General features: G+C 42.1%; 1 long non-coding RNA gene across 1 annotated transcript in view; it reads left to right on the top strand.

Annotated features, from left to right (window-relative positions):
• The window catches only part of LOC310758930, a 33,521-nt gene extending 14,719 nt beyond the window's left edge, over nucleotides 1-18,802 (top strand). The window contains exon 2 of the long non-coding RNA XR_014546106.1: nucleotides 18,577-18,802. This is a non-coding gene — a long non-coding RNA (uncharacterized lncRNA). The remainder of the gene's footprint in view (nucleotides 1-18,576) is intronic.
• Nucleotides 18,803-19,658: the final 856 nt, after the last annotated feature.

Here is a 19,658-nt window from a genome sequence, read left to right on the forward strand (position 1 = left end):
CAGGGCCTTCTGGCAGTGGTACCCCTATTATAGTATGCAATTTCTATGGATATTATGCAGGTCCCATCTCTCATGTTTTTTAGAAAAAGCTTTAAAGGCCTATTCTCAAATTATGTTCATCTCCCCCAGTGTTTTTTAGGGGAATTCATGCTCTAACGTACCTGTTTACATATGGAACATGATATTTTAGGATCCTTCAAACCAAGTCAGTGGATACGAAGCAAAGTTGAGAGTAATGAAGCCCAAATATGACAGTGTGTGAACCAAGGTGAATTAATTCATGTCTAGCTGTATATAATCAAGAGGTATATCGAGCATGAATTAATATTACCATCAATGCAACAAGCCATGAATGATCCCTTAATGTCTTCCCGCAATTACAAAATTTTCTTACAAAATGCATTTAAATATTATATACATTAATTTAGTTTCAAGGCCCAAAATTATGTCGCACAATATTAATCTCAACCCTCTGTATTCTCTTATAGGCCAGTTGTATCACTTGATTTCTTATACCTACTTTATAATTACCTTTAATTACCAGTTTATAATAAGTTTATTCTGTTAATTCAAGGTTGTTCATGCCCTGAAGCATAAACCAATAACAGTATCATTTGAACCTGTGACTAATTAGAAATGTGTAGTGCCATTAGGTAACTTGTTAATGGAAATAATTTCATCCTTTAAGTAACCCGCCTACCACTTGTTATTCCTATGGATGGAGTTCTGAATGTAAGTTCAGGACAACACTATCTCTCTGGTAAATATGTGTGTATAAATGATCACAACATCAAAAAGCAGAGGGGAAAACCCACGGGCATGAAGTAAGCTTGCATTGCTTGTTTAAGGAGGAAACTACGAGGGCAAATGAGTATAGTTTCTCCAATAATGCCTTCCTTCAGCGATTCATGCCATAGGAGCGTATTAGTTGGTGATCTTGGGAAGAAAGGCAAACTAATACCAGTGTACTGGAAGAAGCAAAGGTCACCAGTGTTGAAGCAATGATTCTTCAACATCAACTTCGTTGGACTGGTCATGTTGTGTGGATGCCTGATTATTGTCTTCCAAAACAACTACTCTATTCCAAACTTAAAAATGGAAAGCATAATGCTGGTGGTCAACAAAAGAGGTTTAAAGACTGTCTCAAGGCAAAATTTTAAAAATGTAGTATAAACACCAACAATTGGGAAACACTTGCCTGCGAGCGCTCCAATTGGAGAACAGCCTTTACCAAAGGTGTCATGGGCTTTGAAGACACTCGAACTCAGGACACAAGGGAGAAACGTGCTAAAAGGAAGGCACGTTTGGCAAATCCACACCGTGATCAACTCCTGCCCAGAAACCAATTTCCCCACATGTGGATCCAGAATTGGCCTCCACAGTCACTTACGGATTCATTGTTAAAACCGTGTTTATGGAAGACAATCTTACTCAGCTACAAATGATCACCAAAGAAAAAGATAGCTATAGGATTCTGGAGAGTTCAAAGGAAAAAGCAGAGGAACAGCAAGAAGTATTACCTGACTGAAAAAAATGTTCAGCTAGCTCAGGAATTGCTTATTGGAGTTACTGAAGCCCAGGGCTAATGCACCTTCTTTGCATACAGAAACTTCTGTATTCAATCTCCAGCTTCTCCAGTTAAAAGATGTCATTACCTGATTATGGGGAAGGCCTCAACCTGAAAGCCTGGAGAACTGCTGCCCATCAGAGTAGTCCAGGAACAGGGAACCTTTTTCAGATTGAGGGCCGCATTTTCTCCTGCGCAATCTTCTGAGGGCCACATGCCAGTGGTGAACAGGACCAAAGGCAACAGCAGGCAGAGCAATAAATGCAATTGTTACCTTTCTGCTGTAGGCTAGTTTCTATCTACACATACTTTTGTGTCCCTCATCCAGACAAGCAAGAGGCATTACTAGACTTCACGGATGCATTGCAGGCAGACAAAATATTGATGATCATAATCATAATCATAATCAAAAGATCAGTTCAGTTCATCACCTTTGAGCAGACTTTTGCCTTGGCAGGAGGTATAAAAATTATTTTAAATAAATGTTCAGACGCCCTGCACACCCTGGTATGAACCAAATCACTATATTTGTGACCGTCACCCCAGTATGATTGTTACAATTATTTAATAAGTCCAGGCACACCATCATAGGGAAGCTCAGAGGATGGTGACAAGGGAGAGGGCCTGTTCAGTTGTTGCTCCCCATCTGTGGAATGCTCTCCCCAACAGGGCCTCCCTGGTGCCTTCACTAACATCTTTTTGGCTCCAGGAAAAGACTTATCTTCTTTTCCTCAGGCCCTTGCTTTGTTATTAGTGAAGTGCCAAACTGGCCATTACAGGGGTAGTTCCATTTCCATATTCATTTTTGTGGCATGATGTGTTAATATAAATGTATAAAATATGTTGTAAGTCGCTTGGAGCCCTTCAGGTAAGTATATTAAATTAATATATCCATTCTATGTCATCATCCAAATGTAAATGTAAACATTTACATGTAAATGTAAACATCATCCAATCCAAATGTAAACAACATCAGCAACAACTAAAAACCTGTTGTTGACAAAGTCCACACTGGAAGAAAGAAGGAAAGATTGGGAGAGGCAAAGATGGGCCCACAGGGTGGAGATATGGAAGGGCAAGAAGGAAAGAAAGAAAGAGAAAAGAAATTTTACAAAATGTGTTTAGACGAAAAGAACTGAGTCCCCACATGAAAATTGCACACATAGGAGATGCAGGCCTGCTCTTTCCAGCAGTTAGCAATATGAAGTGTTTCTGAAGAAGCAAGCAGGGAGGGGGTTGTGTGTCGGGAACTGAAGTGGACAATTATGGGATAAATGACGCCTGGCTGTGAAACGAACTTTGAGTGGAAAATAAAATTAGACTTTATTTGCTAAATATTTCTTGCAAAAAATTAATTTTTTTTCGGGATTGTTCTGCTCCAGCCTTTGGCGTTTGATTTAAAATTCTGGTCTCACACAGCTGGTGACAAAGTGAGCCTTTGATTAATCAGAGAATTGGTCTAATCATCTATTGCTGGGAATAATAAATGAGAGCAGATGAAGTCCATACAAGATGCTTCTTGAACTAAGCATTTTCTGGGCATAAGCAGCACTTAAGAGAATCCAGGGGACAGCCTATCTTACCTGTGGGGGGGGGCAGTTAATGACCACTGAGTGTTAGTAGACTGTTTGGTTTACATTGCTCTCCCCTTAACTTGCTGGCATGGCATTTTTCTACCATCTGACTTACACCTAATCATTTATATTACTTTTGCAGGGCAACCATCATTTCGTCATTTTGGCAGACCTGGAGGAGGTGCTTGTCCTCCTCCAAATCACTTCAAATTTACATCTTAGCCAACTTCAAAGTCTCTTTCCCGTGCACTGAGATTCTTCCGTGCTACAGAGGAGGAGAGCAGGAAGGAAAAGCCCACAGGACTATTGTGAAGATCATTTGCTCTTCTAAATATTTCCATGTCCCCCCTAGAACAGGGGTGGGAATTTTTTTTTAGCCGTAGGGGCACATTCTCTTCCAGGCAACCTTCCAGAAGCAGACTTTGTGTTTTCAAATTTCTTTTCTTTCCTTTTCTTTGAATAATTTTGTATTAGTTTTCAATTACAGTCCAATAATAGCCTCATTATAACAATATCAATTTATAATACAATTATTAATATCAATCATTCAAGTATCAAATTATACAATTTAGTTAAAGTGGCCACCTGCATGCTAGATTTGATGATTTGACAGTTTTCTTTGTTTCTGTGTTCCAAAATCTGATTAGTTTCAATTACATTCCGTTCATAATAATTATCCCTTGTACAACAACTGCAATAGGAATAAATTCTATTCGTGTTGACACATTAAATGAGTTATAAAATTTCGAGTGAGGAACTCAAACTATATCCTTGTTCTTCCTGTGTGTGGCAATTATTCTGCCCATGGTGTTTCTTCCTGTCCTTCTAAGATGTTATGTCTTTCTTTCCCCCAATTTGCTGTTATCCATCATGCCTTGGGCGAAGCTGATATCCCATTGTTGTTCCAGAAATTTCTCCATCGCTCTGTCCCGTGCTTTGTTGTTTTGCACTGAGAACTTTAATAACTGCAAAGGTCACTCTGTCCCAGTAAATAAACTGTTGTCACCGTTTTTTCTCTCAGCCTGGGAAAAAGAGCGGTCTGTTGAACTGCAGATGACTCAGTAAATAACCTTATCAGTTCCTTGGCAGCTCACAGACACCTTTCATCCTTCCTTCCAGCTGATTATCCTTCCAATTAAATTAAATTCCAAGTTCTCTTAGCGTTATTCAGTTCGCTTTGTAAGATAAAAAAGGGAAGCGTCAGCTCTAAGTAAACCTTTTGCAAAATAGAGCTTAGCTCCCTTTCCCCTATTTTTTTTACCCACACAGTTCCATTTGATGTTATACTCCATATTTATAATCCAATTTCGTCCACCCTCACTTGTACAAATATAATTTGAACTAACATTCAGAGGAGGGTTGGCGAATCATAAATGTAAAGAAGTAAACTTTAAATAAAGATACCACAAGCTCCCCTCCCCACCCACGTCTTTTGCACCGATTGAAGTCTTATCTCAAATTCAAACCTTAAAGTCTTGCAGCTGGTTTGTTCCGCAGTTTGTGATCTCATCTCTTCTCGCACATGCATGTCCTTTAGTCCAATTAAGCGCTAATTAACAGGAGAACCTCTGCTTCTTAATGACAGAGTTGGAGGGTTTTCACCAGGCGAAGTGCTTTTGCACCCAGCACCTCCCTGCCCCACACATTGCATGCTGGAGCGAGATCCAGGTACCAAGACACACTGCTTTCTCCCTGTCCCTGGGGGGAATTTGCAAGGATGATTTACTCTCAATCATCCTAGTTTTTCCTACGATCTCCCACCCGGGCTGCCTCCATTAAGGCAGAGCGGAACCAGAAGCCTTGTGTTTTTACATTTCAGCGGTGTCCTCTGTGATGCCAAAATTCGGTGCTCCCCAGCTCTCACTTTTTGTTCTAGGTCATTCTTCTGTGACTGCTGTGATGCCCTCTTGGCTTGGCACCCAGTGTGGGCAAACCAGTCATGCTTCCCTAACTCTGCCTGTGCCACAAGAGCATCTGCTTGGCTTGCAGAAGGTCCCAGATTGAATCCTCAGGTAGGGCTGGGAAAGACCCCTGTCAAAAATCCTGGAGAACTGCTGCCAATCAGTGCAGGCAATACTGAGCTAGATGGACCAATAGTTTGACTCCTTATAAGGCAGCTTCCTAGGCTACACTGAATTGAATAGTAATCCTCACTCAATGCCGCCAACAGCAACGTTCTCATTGGCTTCTTGAAACCAGTAAGCTAGAATTTCACCATGAACATCTAAATTGCCTTTGATGATTCTCTACTGAAAGATAGAGTGATGGATTCTTTGCAAGCCCCTAAAATGAGCATGCCGGAGGAAGCAGGTGCAATAAGCTTTTACCCGTATAAATATGTGGACTCTAGCAGTAGAAATATAACCCAAGCTGGTGTTATATATCAAATCCCTTTTTATTCAAGGAATTTTGTGTTTCCTGCGATGGGTCAAGCCTGTAAAAACAGAGACAGGAAATCAATAAGTAGAGCAAGAAATAAAATAAAAAGTATCCTTGGTTTCAGGCATGCTGTTTCCTCTCTTCATCACTGCTGTAACTAAGTGTCTTATGATTTGTACCAGCCTTCATGCTGCTGGGTCTCTCTATCTCATCTGGGTGATCTTTCAGCCAAAGGAGTGTTAAAATACCGGATGAAAATTCACTGTCCTTCACTTCTGTTGGTATAGAATTGCTAGCTTGTTAAATAAGGTTTATTAGGTAGATTAGTCAACTACCATTTCAGTTGATTAACCAGTGAGAAACCCTAAAAAGCTTTACAGTTACCTAAGAGCACTGCAGGAGTACCACACTTCCCTTCCCAAGTTAACTTGTTCCCCCCGTCAGTCAGTAGTGGATTCATTGCCCCTTTGTGTGAGCGCACACAAACACTGTGTTCTGTTTTTTTCCTTTTCCTTCTGATGGAAGGAAGGTAACCAGGCCCTCTGGCTAACTTGACACAAGTGGTAACGGGGAGGAAGCAAGTAGAATAGTAGGCACAAAATTGCAGGCTCTGCTTACAGCAGCTGGATCAGAGCTGCCGTCGTAACCATGAAAATGAATGTAAGCTTTGAAAATTTAATGAAATACGAAACCTAGTGAGCAACTGGTTTCAATATTGCCAATTAAATGAAATTTATAAAAGGGATTTAAAGAATGGATTTGCTGAGCAACGGTCATACTTTGAAGTTAGTTTGCGTGAAAACGATGAGAAATTAATTTCCAAAACGTATAAACTGTTACTAGCATGGGAAACGAAGGATGAAATGGTTAAAACAACAATGATGGGCAAAAGATGTTGGACTCAAGATAGATATTGCTGCCTGGGAAAAGCTTTGGAAAACAGATATGAGATTTATAGCACGTTACGGCTTGAAAGACACTTACTATAAGATGGTATTTAACGCCAAAGAATGTATCAAACAAGTGTTGGTAATGAAAATGAATACCTTAGAATATGCAGAGATAGCACTGATAAGAGCCACAGATTTCAACTCCATAATCACCTTCAAAGTCAAATATGGCCAACTACCCACATCCATTTTGTGGAGATTTGGCACGTTGTTTTGTGTCAAGCACTCACCAAGCATTACGTGGTAGTGCCAAACAAGAGTAAACATGGACAACACAGTAATTCAGAAGAAGAATCATGTTCTTGGGGAAACAGAAGTTCAGCACATGAATGGAAAGATCGTGTGCAAATTTGCTTAGAGGACTGAGAACACAACTGCATCCTTTCCATAGAATGAAGGAGACTCACACTTGTAAAACAACCTTTGCCTCAGAACATTCAGTTCTCATTGTCCCTTGACAATCTGCTTCTATCCATGCTTTACTTCACCATAAGGAGTGGGTTGGAAGTGTGTGAGAAATAGCATGTGGTTCCTGGCCTTGCTGCTCCACTATCTGGGTCATGAACATATGAATAGTATTCTAATGTTGCAAGGCCTTTATTACCGCCATTGATTTTTTTTTAACCCAATTTCATCGTGGATTTAAATAGAGTTTTGCTTAAAATTCAATGGCACAATATGGTCCCCCGACATTAACACATCCGAATATTGACAGCGAATGAAAACACAGCCATTTTCCCTTCCAAAGCCCTTCCTCTTGAAACATTATAATGTACCCCCTGGGCTCCAGCTGTTTCATAATACGCAGCAAATGGAGTGAAAATGCTATTGGATACAGGTTGGCTGTAAGAATACTTTTTAAAAAAAATCCTATATGAACAGTACCCAGCCTTTTAATCAAATAATTTCCTAATCGCTCACTGTGGCATCCCAATCAACTCATCTCCAGTTAAACTCATCTCTCTCACCCCAGCCCCCTCCTCCTTACCACTTTCGCTCCACACTTTACTTCAGAAAACGTTCGGCGCAGCCCATTAAGGAACGCTTTAATTCAAGAGAGCCTGGCTGATCAAGAAAAATTAAGCTCCTAATAACAGCAAAATCGAAAGAAATTTGGATAAAATGACTCTCCGCATCACAGATTTTGTTTACTAGTGGGTAATTAATTCTCCACATATGCTGGGAACATCTGTCGCGGTGACCTGCCATACTATCTGTGAAATGACTGCTGTGCAGCTCCTCCGCAGGCCATTAGCAACCATTGGAAAGAAGGCTTTCTCCTTCCTGCCCCCAGCCTGGGCAGTTTTTTACTTTTGCTCCAATCTGCCACAATGCAAGTTGCCCTCTACTCCTTCCTTCTGTCTTCTCGCTCAAAAGCCTATTAGGAAAAACCCCCATAGAAGGGGGGCCGGGGAAGCAAGGTAAAGAAGAACGGGTTTAATTCCTAGGTAATCCTATCAAGCCGCTTCTCTCCTACCTTTCATTACCTCCAGCTGGTCACATGGGAACTCATGAGATACAGGGAAGAGCACATTAGGCAACAGTATATCTGCCTCCTTCTCTTCCTATGGACAAATCCTAACTTTCCCTGTAATAAACCAAAGAGCCAAAGTGTAGGATATGATGATGAATGGGGGGGGGGGGGGAGAGAGACTTTTCTTGGATGGAAAAGAATGTCATCCTTGTTTTTAGCAAGAATGGGAAGGCACACTTAAGGTGGGCAGAATGGGGAATTGGGTTCATGTTGTTAACAATTGGCTTTTATGGAGATCTAGCAGCATGTGGAAAGCCTTTTATGTAAGTTACTTCTCAGTGCTGAAGGCTGAGATGTATGTTTCCAAATTTTCTATTCCCACTGTTCAAATTCTGAATTCCGAATTTTGAATCCTGAACTCACATTCGTAGTTTGAATGTGACCCCTTTCATTCCGCTTTCCAGATTTAAATGCTTCTGACATGTTAATATTTCTCCGTTGTTTTTCTTTTGCCAGGTTCCAGATACAAAACTTCACAAGCTCTCAGCTTTCAAATACTAATTACCGCTGCATTTTGTCTATTAAATGTTGTCAGATCCTAAGACTCATTGCTTGTTACCTACTCGCTACTAAAAGATAATAAAGTGCCACTTCAGGTCATGCTGTAAAATATTCCAAGACCAAAAAACAAAAGCCTTTCAGCTTCATAGAACAATTGGAACCAATCCACATACACCAAAGGATGTTGCCTTAACTTCTGTGCTGTGTAAACATGAACAGTTCTCCATATTGGGACCATCTTCAAAGGCAGACCCATGTGCAATGCATGGCAATAGTCTAACCTGGAAGTTACCAGAGCATAAACGACTAAAGCCAGACTGTACCCAGATGACGTCAGAGCTGGGTTACCAGCTGAAGCTCGTGGAAGGCCCTACATGCCACCGAGGGCACTTGCACCCCAGAACAGGGATCAGACCAGAGACAGGAAGTTCTTTCTAAGGTCTGCTCTAAAGCTGCGCCTCCTCAGCACCTACGATTGGCTACTGAGCCTTGCAAGTGATTCCCAGCTGTTAGTGCAACCAGAGGAGCAGGAAGTGACCCCTCCTTTCATGCCAAGACCAGGAGGACGAAGTGCATACTTTCCATGGCCAAGGAGGCTGCAATTACCACTCCCCATGATTGCAGAGGGAAATGGGTACTCTTACTCAGCCATCAACAACTAGGGAAGTTATAGTCCAAGTCCAGCGCCAAATTAAATATTACATTAATCATGCAGTCTACATAGGCTTGTTGCTTCAGGATGCAACCATATGGACGCTTGAGAATAAACACCAGTGTACAGTGGTACCTCAGGTTACATACACTTCAGGTTACATACACTTCAGGTTACAGACTCCGCTAACCCAGAAATATTACCTCAGGTTAAGAACTTTGCTTCTGGATGAGAACAGAAATCGTGCTCTGGCGGCACGGCAGCAGCTGGAGGCCCCATTAGCTAAAGTGGTGCTTCAGGTTAAGAACAGTTTCAGGTTAAGAACGGACCTCCGGAAAGAATTAAGTACTTAACCCAAGGTACCACTGTACACTGTAAGACGTCATTCCGTGCACATTGGATTGCACTGGTTAATTGCGCTTTACAGTGCTGGACTGCAACTTTAGCCTTTGGCTAACACTTTGCGAATTCACGGCTCCCTTTGCTTGAAATCAGCACTCAGGTGGCCAAGCTCCATTCAGATGCCATTGCATAATCAGGCGCTTAGAATTTCAAGCATTGTCTTCAAGGGCACGTAGAAAATATTTTCTACAGAGAAGCAACTTTATTTATCCCCATAGGACTAGATTATGCCAGAATGAGGAGAGAACACCTGCATCTCCACTAGGACACCTGCTTATGCAATAAATGCCACTTCACTAGCACAGCCGCAGTCTGTCAACGAGGAAGGGAGGAAAAAGATGCAGACTGCTAAGAAAATTAGTCTGAAAGATCACAGCACAGGCAGCAGGGCTTTGACTCTGGCAAAGATCTCACCTGCACTCTCGTTCCTACTGCCGGGAGGCATTGCGGTGCTTGCTATTTTAGTTTTTCTTTATTAAAAAAACACTATTATATTTAATTGATGCTTCTTTTTGTTCCTTTTTATTGTTGTCTTTGGTCGTTTTATGGCACATTTGTTTTGTCCTGAAACTCAAGATGAATGTGCAGGTTTTATTGCCACTATGAACAATTTGGTTGTTTCATTTGGTTTAGATCCTGTTTAGTATCTTGATGCCAAATTTAAAGGACTTTGCCAGATCCTTTGGTAATATAAATTGGATTTCAGCTATGTCAAAACAGATCGCATAGATTCACTTGGAGGGCATGCCTGGACCGTAGATTTTTGCACTATTTGATTCACTGTTGTACATTGCTAAGTCACAGGGAAAGGAGTAGGTTTTTGTATTTAAAAAGGCATGACTTTTCCTCCTGCTTCAGAAATACTACTACTGCTAACAACAGCAACAAATCTATGCATTTTACATGCATGCCAATATGATTTGCAAACATATAAGGGTGTCTAAAATAGTTTTTAAAACAGTGCAAAAATAACTAGATTGCTTTATTGCATTTTACTTACCGTAACTTTTGTCGTAATATTATGCTGCTGAAACTTCTACTTTATTGAAACAGTTATTTGGCCTACTGTGCTGATCTGATTTGCTTTGTCTCTGTATTTTAATCTTAATGTTCATGTTTTTTAAAAAATAAAATAAAAATAAATCTGCTCTTATTTGAAGTCTTGCTTCCCCCATAGCTTTGGATTCCAGCAGAAATCAAGAATGGTTCAGTCTCTCTAGCTATCAGCTTCTAGCTCTCAACTCACACACATTCTGGCTTTCGTCTTTCTCACCACCAACCAGGTGAGGGTGGAGCCCATCCATTTGCCCTCTGGCACAGAGCAACTTCTTTTGTTGTTCTAATGATGATACCTAGGTCTATTAACTCTAGGGTTGTCATGTTTCAAAAAGTGAAAATCCGGACAGAAAAGTTGTTGAGCTTTTGCTTTATTTTGGGAAAGTTGTTAAGCTATTTTTGGAGGGGGGGCTACAGTAATCTGAGTATGTTCGGGATATTCCGGACATATGTCAACTCACAACAAAACTTGCCTGACCAGTTCAACAACAGAATCCTCCTCTAGATTTTAACCTTTGCTGGATTCAGGATCCCAGGAAATAGAAGGGACATCATACAGACTGACCCTCGCCACCAACACACAATAATATGAAAACAGATACTAGCAGGCTCACTTGACACCCATGTTGGTGACCCCAGCATAGATACTGTAAATCAATTAATCAATCAATCCCAAACCTGTGTTTGCTGGTTCACAGTGGATATCTGTAACATCACTTGAAAGTTTCCTGGATAAATGGAGATAATACAAAGGAAAAATAACTATAAGTCAAGCACTCATCTCTTCCCATTGATCTCCAGGGGACTCAAAGCAACTTACAGGTGGCTGGATTGTGCCCCAGTTTATTTTTGAAATAATGGGTGGTTGTTCCATTACACTGAGGATTGCTATGCTTTTCTGTAAATTAATTCTGAAGGGTCAGCAGTATAATTCTCTTGTGAAATGAACTGCTGCGATAGCTGCCTAGGTATACAGCATTAAAAGTAGTCAGGTAGAATGATACTAATGCCCAGAAGAGTTCTTCATAATTAGCTGTCATTTATACAGCTACTTTCTTCAGCACATACAAAATGTACATAATTACAGTGTGCTACTAGTGGATCCGTCCTAGGAAGAGTGGGGTGGGGGAATGCATCACCAAAGAAGGGGATGAAATACCGTATTTTTCACCCTATAGGACGCACTTTTTCCCCTCCAAAAATGAAGGGGAAATGTGTGTGCGTCCTATGGGGCGAATGCAGGCTTTCGCTGAAGCCTGGAGAGCCCCACCGCCAGCCCCACAAGCTCGGGGGACAGCGGGGAGGCGGAACGCCGCCATCCTGCTGTCCCCCGACCTGGTTTGGAGGCTGGCGGTGGGGAGAAGCCTGCTCCTCCCCGTCGCCAGCCCCGCAAACTCGGGGGATAGCGGGAGAGGCGCAGCGCATCTTTCCCGCTGTCCCCCGACTTGGTTAGAAGGCTGGCGGCGGGAGAAGCCTGCTTCTCCCCGCCGCCAGCCCCGCAAACTCGGGGGATAGAGGGAGAGGCGTAGCGCGCCTTTCCCGCTGTCCCCTGACCTGGTTTGAAGGCTAGCGGTGGGAGAAGCCTGCTTCTCTTCGCCGCCAGCCCCACAAGCTTGGGGGACAGCTTCCCACCCCAGCCCTGCGCCTGGGGGGGTTCTTTATTTTCCCCCCAAAAAACTAGGTGCGTCCTATGGGCCAGTGCGCCTTATGGGGCGAAAAATATGGTACATCTCAGCATAGTGGGAAATACTGTGATCAGGTGACCTGCATACCTGCTAAGTCTGCAAGGCAGGTGCTAATGGTCAGTGGGCAACTTCAGAGCCCTGGCTCTTCCTTTTATTGTTATTTATCTTTAAACCAGACTTGGCATGGATAGTCCTCCTGTCTTGGGCCAGAGCCTGTGAAGTAGGATATATGTCACATGTCGGCCACCTTAGCAAGAGAAGTACTAAGTCCAGTCAACTGAATGAACCCCAATCCTATATGCGTGATAAATTATCTGCATCAAGCTGTGTGGATTGTTGCTTCTTTAAGCAAAGTGAGGCAATTGTTTTCACATGTCTGGGATGGGAAAGCTGTGGCTCTCCAGATGTTGTTTGACTACAACGTCCATCATCCCTGATTGCTGGACATTGTTGGCTGAAGCCAACTGGAGTTGGAGCCTAACATCGTCCAGAGTGCTACAAGGTTCCCATCCTTGGCATACAGTAGAATAAAAAGAATGTGGCAAAAAGAGAAAGCCATGATGGTTTAATTCATGTATCAGTTTTGATCCCATTCCCTTTTTCCCTTTTTCAAAGAGGCTGTTGTGTTGGCCTCCCAATGTAAGAAGTAGTAGAAAACAGGTAGAAAGGCTGGGCTGAGCCAGGACTTAGCATTGGAATGCAAAATATGAGTATAGGAAGCTGTCTTTTTTTTAAAAAAAAATATTTATTAAAGTTTTGAAGGTTACAAAAAGGAAAAATAGAAAACACCATATTAAGCAAAAACAAAACAACACATCACAATAAGGAAAAAGAGAAAAAGAAAAAAAGGGAAAAAGGTAAGAAAAGAAAAACAAAAAATTAAAAACAGTTAAAAAAAACACAATGAACCTTCCCATAACTTATCTTTCATTTGCTTGTTTCCTTGACCTCCTCACACCTCCCTTTTTTGTATTCTAGTTCAGTTAGCTATTTCAGCAAGTCCTTTCCATCTTTCCCAGTTTTTGTCCTATAATTTATCTTAATATAATGTAACTTTACTTTCCCTCCTTTCACCAATTGACAATCTGTTTTTTCTTAATCCTTTATAACATTTCTGCTAAAACCACATTACTTCATTCCAACAACCTTCTAACATTCCTTAATTTTACAATGTTTCTGTAAATAAACTTTAAATTTCTTCCAATCTTCTTCCACCAACTCTTCTCCCTGGTCTCGGATTCTGCCAGTCATTTCCGCCAGTTCCATGTAGTCCATCACCTTCATCTGCCATTCTTCCCGGGTGGGTAGATCTTGTGTCTTCCAATACTTTGCAATAAGTATTCTTGCTGCTGTTGTGGCATACATAAAGAAAGTTCTATCCTTCTTCTATCCTTCTTTGGCACCAATTGGCCGACCATGCCCAGGAGAAAGGCCTCTGGTTTCTTCAGGAAGGTATATTTAAATACCTTTTTCATTTCATTATAAATCATCTCCCAGAATGTCTTAATCCTTGGGCACGTCCACCAAAGGTGAAAAAATGTACCTTCAGTCTTTTTACATTTCCAACATTTATTATTGGGCAAGTGATAAATTTTTGCGAGCTTGACTGGTGTCATGTACCACCTGTAAATCATTTTCATTATATTCTCTCTTAAGGCATTACATGCCGTGAACTTCATACCTGTGGTCCACAACTGTTCCCAGTCAGCAAACATAATGTTATGTCCAACATCTTGTGCCCATTTAATCATAGTTGATTTCACCGTTTCATCCTGAGTGTTCCATTTCAACAGCAAGTTATACATTCTTGACAAGTTCTTGGTTTTGGGATCTAACAGTTCTGTTTCCAATTTTGATTTTTCCACCTGGAAGCCAATTTTTTTATCCAAATTATACGCCTCCATTATTTGGTAATAGGAGTATTTGGTAATAGGAGTATAGGAAGCTGTCTTATGCCTACGCAGACCACTGGTCCATCTCAGTATTGTTGATGTACAGACTAGCAGTTGAACCTGTTCTGAGGAGGCTAGCTTAAGGGGGCAGGGGGCACGGCACACACAGCGCTACCCTCCATCACCTCACTATCACTCCCTAGCCTCTGCCACTGGAGGTACTTGCCTCACTCTGCCCAGTGGTAGGGCTGTGCTTGGCTACTGCTGCATATGCTTGCAGGGGAGTACCTAGTATGTACCTTACAGTATCACCTTGGCTCTCAGAGACTGTTCTGAAATCTAGTGAGCAATCTCTACCATCAACAACTGCATCCGGCTAAGGATCCGGAATCAAGTGAATGGGGCACTCTTTTGTTGTTCTTCACTTCCATTTGTGTGTGTGTGCGTGCGTGTGTGTGCGTGTGTGTGTTATATACACCAAAGTCTAAGCAGATACCATTACCATGATAAATCACTTTTTAATCAGTAATAATTTTGCACTAAGTGCTGTGTAAATGCCCTTTGTTTCACTACTTAAACTGTCAACCGGACTAACAATGGGACTTCCAGAGCAGTGCCTGTCATTAGGAGTAGGAAGTAGGGAGGGAAGAGAGAAATCAATACAATTTTTAATTAAGGGTGCCTCATGACTAGAGCTCTTAAACAAGGAATTCTCCTTGTCAGAACATCTCGCCTTTAAACCCTGTTTCATATTCTGTCAGCTCAGAAGTTAACGGGCAAGGAAACGGAAGGCATTTGCAATGGGCTCCTTTTCTGAAACAGGAAAGGATGGGCACGTGAGGGGAATTTCTAGATCAGGGGTGGTGGGGAACCTCTTCTATGTCAGGAGCTGTGTTCTCTTGGGAGTAATCTGCCAGGGACACAACCTTGTGACCACAAGACTGCCTTTGGCCTCATCTGCACTGTACATTTAAAGCTCTATTATACCACTTTAAACAGTTATGGCGTTCCACAAAGTATCCTGAGAACTGGAACTTGTTAGGAGTGCTCAGAGCTTTTAATAGACCCCAATGTTGTTGTTGTTTAGTCATTTAGTTGTGTCCGACTCTTCGTGACCCCATGGACCAGAGCACGCCAGGCACTCCTGTCTTCCACTGCCTCCCGCAGTTTGGTCAAACTCATGCTGGTAGCTTCAAGAACACTGTCCAACCACCTCGTCCTCTGTCATCCCCTTCTCCTTGTGCCCTCCATCTTTCCCAACATCAGGGTCTTTTCCAGGGAGTCTTCTCTTCTCATGAGGTGGCCAAAGTATTGGAGTCTTAGCTTCAGGATCTGTCCTTCCAGTGAGCACTCAGGGCTGATTTCCTTAAGAACGGATAGGTTTGATCTTCTTGCAGTCCACGGGACTCTCAAGAGTCTCCTCCAGTATCCCTGCCAAGAAAACTCCATGGACAAAGACAACAGGCATAGACCCCATACAGAGTTACAATTCCCAGGATGGTTTAACAATCAGTACTTCTTCCCAGGGCATTCTGGAAATTGTAACTCTGTTAGGGGGAATAGGGGTCTCCTAACAATTCTCAACATCTTTAACAAATTACAAATTCTCAGGATTTTTTTGGTGGAAGCCATTACTTTTAAAGTAGTATCCTTTTGCTTAAAATGTACAGACGGAGCCTCTTTCTTTCTTTCTTTCTTTCTTTCTTTCTTTCTTTCTTATGCCACCTTCTCTCTCTCCCCATTTCTGACAGCCCCCTACCTCCCTATTCCACTTCCTACCTGCCCAATAGGCTTCTGGGGGAAGAGGGGTGAGGACCACTCTTTCGACTTTTATCTCTGTCCCCCCCCTTCACTCTTCTCTCCCTTTGATCTTTCCCTGATACTCGCCTTAAATTCGGCCACAAGAATGCATCTGTCAGGCGGCAGGTTCAAAACCCCTGAATGTAGAGGAAGGAATCTGGCACTCAGGCATCCCTCTCAGCTCAAGTGGGTTTATCAGACACAGCATAAAATTTGCAGATATTGATGTCCCTTGAAATTACTAGAGAGATCTCGCCCTTTAAAGGCTTTTTGAAATGATTTGATAGACTGTAAAACAGACGTTCTTGTCAGTAATATTTTACAATATAGATTTTTGTGTGTGTCGGTGGAGAAGAGGGAAAAAATGGTTCCTTATTCTTCTTGAATTATTTGTGCTATTGACTGCCTTGAGCTGTCTTGTCTTTGTTTTGTTGTTCTGCTTCCTCCTCAGCGATTTCATCTCCCTCCTTTTTAAGGGTTTCTGAGGCTGGTTTGGTTTTTATCCTATCTAAGAGAACTTGCTGGTTAAATTCCCTCCACCCTCCCACATAGCAATCAATGAAGTCAAACAAACTGACGATTAATATGAACAAGATAGACATGTTCTCGTTCAGTAGAAAGGCAGATCTTTGGATGGGGTGCAAATATACGCCTCAATTTAGGCCTGCAATTTGAACCCCAGGGTTTGGCAGTGGCCAGGAATGTTTTTGCATAGCTAAGGACAGTACATAAACTACACCTGCCCCTACCAGATCTGTCCACAATGACATGCTTTAGTTTATAACTTGTTTGGACAACTGCAACATGCTTTGCATGGGGCTGCCTTTGAAGAGTGTTTAGAAACTCCAGTTGCTTCAGAATGCTGCAACCAGACAATTGACTGAAGCCAGCATGTGACTCCCAGGTTATCACAGCTTCGCTGCCTGCCTGTCAATTTTCAGGCATGATTCTAAGTGTTGGCTATTACAATTTGAAATATGCTATTCTCTCATATGAACCGACCAGTGTGTTTTAAGATCTATCAGAGAGGCTCTTTTGTTTGTCCCACCAATATCTGAAGCACCTTTGGCAAAGAACTTGAGAGATGGCTTTTTTGTTTCTTCTGCTAGGCTTTGGAACTGCTGCCTGACCCTCTCTCTCCCTGGCGATCTTCCATAGGCATTTTTATTGAGATAGAACTTCAGCCTCATATGATATGTTTTGAAATGCCTCATAGGAAGAGATTCATAAATGAAATCATCATCACAATCTGATTGATTGTGGCCATTCCTTTTTAAAGGAAAGCTTTTCTTTTTTAAAAAATTAGTCTTATTAATGTATTTTACCTATTCTTTTGGGGGGGTTGTGAGGGGGTTTTTTTTGCGCTTGTATTTTATTGCAGCTAGCCACTTTGAGCAGCATGTGGTGGAAAGGCTATAGCCAAATACTAAATAACAACCTCACAAGGTGGCATTTTTCCACACAAAGCTTGTCATATTTTTCCCATGAGTAGTCACTTCTCATTCTAGACATAGGATACTAATGTCATTTATTTATTGAATTGGATTTGAATTATTATTTTTTAAAATACTTTATTGTCACTTGTACAACTTGTATACAGTGAGATTACATGAGCACCTCCCCCACTCAGCTCTCTTAGTCTTAATTCCCCTTGTTTACTGACGCACACCCACCAAACCTGAAAGTCAGTTGCCCTGTTGTTATCTTTTCATTCAGCAGCCTAACAGCCCATGGATAGAAGCTGTTCTTTACCCTGTTGGTGCGACTAATCATGCTTCTATATCTTCTGCCTGAGGGCAGGAGATCAAGAAAGTGCCAGCCAGGGTGTGAATCATCCCTGAGAATTTTCCTCACTCTCCTGAGGCAACGTTCTTCCACTATTTCATCCAGCGGATTCACGGGACAGCCCATAATATCTTGTGCTGTATTCACCACCCTCTGTAGGCACTTCCTATCAGTTGATGTCAAACCAGTGCACCACACCGTGATGCAGTATGAAAGGACACTGTCTATTGTTGACCTGTAGAAGGAGATCATCAAATGTTGATTGACATCGTTCTTCAGCAATAATCTGAGGAAATGGAGTCTCTGTTGGGCTTTCTTAACCATCTGGGTTGTATTTATTTTCCAAGTAAGGTCTTGGAATTTGCTCTGACTATGGTATGGCTCCCAGCTAGAAGCATCAGAGCACTGTGTCTACGAAGCCAATGGGTTATAAATTTAGATTATTTTTGTAATCTAGTCAGAATTAAGTCCCACAATTATTTGGTCACGGGTTTCCAGCTGTACTCTGTAGTACAAACCATTGTGTATTGTGGGCCATGTGTCTTTCTCTTCTTGGTAAGACTAGTACCACAGCTGACAAGATAGGCCTATTTTCATTTGGGGCAGGAGATAATTTTTTTATTTAATTGAAAACCAGGAGAGGTAATGCTAATTTACACACCTACAAAAATGCACAATGAGTTAATAAAGCTGTGTGGCCAAATTTTGAGGGAATGTATTGCTGTGAAGGCTAACACCTCCATGAGATTCTCAGTTTGAGCAGATGAAGCAGTAACGTTTTTTCCTTTCTTTCTTACAGACCCTCTTTCTAAAATAATGGCTTATCCCAAACCTGTTTGTTAGCAATAGTGGATGTGGCCTCTATCTGCATGAATTATCCCCACCTCCACACCTCACTACCAATAAGACAATGAAAAGCGGCGTTCCAGGAAGATTTTGCCTTTTGATCTCCTTTCTGATCTAATGTAATTGTCCACTGGCAGAAGCGCTGTGAGGTGCAGAATAAAGTAATGAAGCTAATCTGATTTCTCCCCCTGCAAACCCAGGATCTATGTGCCCTTTTTGTATTAGGTTCCTAATGAGATTCCCTGGCCTGCATTCCAGCAGCCAGTGCTGAGAGCGTAGGGAGGGCTTCCGCTTCTCACACAGGGGACCTGCCTCCATTTACATTCCACCCTTAATGGATGCAAACCTGCCTGCCCTTGAGTGACAAGGGACCATCCCTCTCTCCCTCCCCAAAAGACAGCCTCGGGTGGGAGAAAACATCCTGTGCTTGTGTGAACTGCAAAGCAAAACTGGACATGGCAAAGCTGAGATACGGCAGAAGGGAAATGCCATTGTCCCTGGATTCATCAGAGGGAGCAACATCACCAAGACTTCTTCCCTCAGCACCAGAGGAAGAGTCAAGGCCTCCTCTGCTTGCTTGCCATTGGGCTCCTCCCTTTCCCATTGGTGGCTGAAGGCACCAAGGGTGAACAACAGAAAATGCTCTCTGGGTTCCTATGGACTTCCTCTGCAGGAGTCTTGCACAAAATTGTAACCCACCAAGTTAACTACAGCCTTGTGATATCCTGGTCCTAGGGAGACGATTAAAGCAATAGGTTTATTGAGCTTGTGAAGAGATATCATATGAGGCTCGACTGCTGAAGACTTGCAGCTGGCTTGATGTATCACACATTGTTCAATCCTACTCACCTATGAGTTGATTGCTACCAAAAGGAGGATGTTGCGCTGTGGCTCAGGGAGGCTCTTTTATGTATTTTCTTCTTGTAAAAGGAAATCTGCCCCCTTAGGACCTTCCCAGAAATTCACCATCGGGGTTCAAAGGGGCAAGTAATGACTTTAAAGTACAGTGGTTTTTTGTTTGTTTCTTTGAAAAAG

This window comes from Podarcis filfolensis (genome assembly GCF_964270895.1).
Source record: "Podarcis filfolensis genome assembly, chromosome: 3".
In the NCBI taxonomy this organism is placed as follows: domain Eukaryota; kingdom Metazoa; phylum Chordata; class Lepidosauria; order Squamata; family Lacertidae; genus Podarcis; species Podarcis filfolensis.